The sequence below is a fragment of the Otolemur garnettii genome, unplaced genomic scaffold (genome assembly GCF_000181295.1).
Source record: "Otolemur garnettii isolate 467f Iridium unplaced genomic scaffold, OtoGar3 scaffold00043, whole genome shotgun sequence".
Classification (NCBI taxonomy): Eukaryota; Metazoa; Chordata; class Mammalia; order Primates; family Galagidae; genus Otolemur; species Otolemur garnettii.
Genome location: NW_003852438.1, coordinates 10,132,118 through 10,135,636, shown reverse-complemented (window position 1 = coordinate 10,135,636; position 3,519 = coordinate 10,132,118). Strand labels below are relative to the sequence as shown.

General features: G+C 50.9%; 1 non-coding gene across 1 annotated transcript; it reads right to left on the bottom strand.

Moving 5' to 3' along the window:
* Positions 1 to 96: 96 nt before the first annotated feature.
* LOC111725574 lies at positions 97 to 227 on the bottom strand. Its single transcript, XR_002773609.1, has one exon. It is a non-coding gene; the product is annotated as a small nucleolar RNA SNORA24 (small nucleolar RNA).
* Positions 228 to 3,519: the final 3,292 nt, after the last annotated feature.

Sequence of the window (3,519 nt, the reverse complement as noted above, 5' to 3'; positions counted from 1 at the left end):
GGGGACTTGAACCCGCCACCCTACGTGTACGTGGCTGGCGCCTTAGCCAGTTGAGCCACAGGCGCCGAGCCCCCTCTTCATATTTTTAATAGCAAAGAATGTTATTTGTACAAGTCAGAATCTGATACCAGTTAAATGGTGACAGCTTTGCCAATAAACAAGAATATGCTCGTCCATGTATAGGAAGGGAGACTGCCACAGTTGACAGGTCCCAAAGATACATAAAGTTTCTATCTGGGGGTCAGTCAGTGGATTCAGTCTTTGGCACTTCAAGGCCTTCTGAGGAGAGGAGGGCTTGTTAAGATGTAGCAGAAGTTAACTGCTCCTTTCCTGTCCCTCTAGCACAGTAGTTCTCAACCTGTGGGTTGCATCCCCTTTTTAACAATGAAAATACATTGTGGCATTAGGAAGGTTGAGAACTACTGCATCTAGCATATGTGTTTGGGGCTATGGAAAAGCTATTCTGGGCTGAAGGTGGTTATGTTAGTGGATTGGACCCTTCCCAGGCCTCTGCCCACAAACTCTGCAGCCCTCAGAGAGGACCTCAGTGTGTGATTACCCCATATCACGTGTTCTAAACCCTATAATTATCTTGCCTGGGTCTTTTGGCAGCCCTGTTAACCTCTTTAGTCCCAAGGCCCAGAAGTTGGGAGTTGGGAGAAAGAGACTAAAGAGTCCGTGTCTTGGAAAAAGCGGTGCTGGTGGTGGAGGCAGGATACAACGGGGGGACTCTAAGAATCATCTGAGGTCACATCTTCCTTAGTCTCTGGCTCCCAGAAGAACCCTCACCCTACCCTCCACCAATCTCCCTTCGCTCTCCTAGGGCAAGCCCCCCCTTAGGCTCCACTGGGTGCCAGCCCTTTCCTATCTTCATTCTCACCCTCCCTACCTCTTCCCTGAGGTTGCTCCCTCTCCTTGCTGGGTCCTTACTGCAGGATCTGCTCTGGACAATGCTAACGCTGTTTGTATTGCTCTGCTATCCCAGCCAGAAGGTGCTATTATTTCAGCTGCAGCTCAAGGAAAGGAAGTGGTCTGAAGGCAATATCCACTTCTCCAGAGACATGAAAACACTGGCATATGGACTAATCCAGGACAAACTATGACCCAGGCTTCCAGGTAAGGGGAGCTGGTGGCAAGCAGAGGGGAATAGGAGGTTGGAGGCTTTGGAGGGATCCAGTCTCCAGAGGGAAACAAGGAGAGAGCCCAGGGCTGTAAAGGTTGTTACCAGATGTGGGGCGTGTATGCAGTGGTGGTGAGTACGACTAACGCCTCTGGCTGGCTCTGGAATGGGAACCTGAAACTGGAGATGTGAGGGCAAAGAACCTGCTTTGACTCTGCTTAGGGACGCTGATACCCCAGCCATTCCCACCGCACCTCTTCTCACCCTGCTTCCTTGGGCTATAAGACCACATCCCTGGGGAGCAATCCATCCACTCACAGCCCTAGTGAGTGTCCCTCTGACAGACCCTCATTCCTTGGTGGGCATTTCAGGTTTTGCTCTATGTACCCAAGCCTGCACTAGGCAGCTCCAGTATCCAGGGCTTCTTTTTGTCAGAGGCCTCCCCCACTGTATTTTTTGTCTGTGTCTACAAGGTTGTAAGTACCTGGAAGGCAGGGACATATCTTGCCCATCTCCATATAGTCCCAGTGCCTGGCGTGTTTAGGCATCCAACACATGGATGAATGAATGAATGAATGCCTAGGCCACTTAGCCTTTTACTTCCAAGGAACAGGAACCTGAGATAACCACTCACCCCCAGCAACACCTCTTTCTCATTTTTCCCTCGTTCATCTCTGCTCCATCCTAGTTGTGTGGCCCTGGGACTCTCAGGTGGATACTCTTGACCTGGGTGCTGGACCAGAGCTACATGACAGCCAAGATCCTGGCTGAGGCAGTGCAGGAGGAAGCCATGAGCCTGGAAGCCCTCTATAGAAGGGCTGGAGAAGCCCATCCTGCCCACTTGCCAGCTGGGCATTTGGGTTGACCCCTTTATTATGGCAACATTGGCTGGGAGGAGACTGGGACAGGAGCCTGGGAATACTGGAGAAAATGGGGAGCATGAGGTCAGGGGCTGGGGGCCCAAGGAGCAGGGAAAGGAATGGAGAGAAACCCTGAGGAGGACACAGTCTGGGGGAGGTACATGGGGTGGGGTGGAACACGGGGCTACAGCTGGATCTTGGGGCTTAAATTGGGAGTCTGGCTCAAGGTCAAGCATAAGAGGGCTGGAAGGAGGTTGGGTTTTCCCTTCCAACCCCTGCCTTGGCTTCCTCAGTTAAGGTACAGCAGTCAGATATTTCTCAAAGCAAAGACATTTTAACTCCCATGAATCTAGAAGCAGGGTACGATAAAACCTCATCATTTTTTATTTATTTTATTATTTTTTTTTGATACAGAGCCTCAAGCTGTTGCCCTGGGTAGAATGCTGTGGCATCACAGCTCACAGCAACCTCCAACTCCTGGGCTCAAGTGATTCTCCTGCCTCCGCCTCCACAGTAGCTAGGACAACAGGCACCCACCACAATGCCCGGCTATTTTTTGGTTGCAGACATCATTGTTGTTTGGCAGCCCCGGGCTGGATTCGAACCTGCCAGTTCAGGTGTATGTGGCTGGCGCCTTAGCTGCTTGAGCCACAGGTGCTGAGCCTTTTTTTTTTTTTTTTTTTTTGAGACAGAGTCTCACTTTGTTGCCTTCAGTAGAGTGCCATGGTGTCCTATCTCACAGGAACCTTAAACTCTTGGGCATGAGTGATCCTCTTGCCTCAGCCTCCCAAGTAGCTGGGATTATAAGGCGCCCACCTCAATGCCCAGCTATTTTTTAGAGACAGGGTCTTGATATTTTGCTTAAGCTGGTCTTAAACTTCTAAGCTCACGAAATCCACCCACCTTGGCCCCCTCAGAGAGCCTCATCATTCTTTTTTTTTTTTTTTTGAGACAGAGCCTAAAGCTATCCCCCTGGGTAGAGTGCTCTGGCATCAAAGCTCACAGCAACCTCCAACTCCTGGGCTCAAGCGAGTCTACTGCCTCAGCCTCCCAAGTAGCTGGAACCACAGGCGCCTGCCACAACGCCCAGCTATTTTTTGGTTGCAGCCGTGATTATTGTTTGGCGGGCCAGAGGCTGGATTTGAACCCCCCACCTTAGGTGTATGTGGCTGGCGCCTTAGCCACTTGAGCCATAGGCTCGGAGCCAGCCTCATCATTCTTAAAATGAAAATACCAAACCCTTTCATTGATTCTGTAGCCCTGTGAAGTGAGAAAAGGGGTTGTTTGCCCCCTACCCAGCTCAGAGAAAACTGAGGCTCAGAGAAGATGGTTTTTAGCCAAGGTCACCCACTCATGAATGGCAGAACCGGGTCTTACCCCGGCCTTAGGGAGCTTCCCACTGGCGATGGGTGTGAGGGACTCAGCACCAGAGTTGGTAGATCAAGACCTTGACTCCTACTTGAAGGTTGACTCTGAGCTAGTGGCTTCATTTCTGAGCCCCACTTTATTCAGAGCGAGGATATCAGGGGACTTTCATGA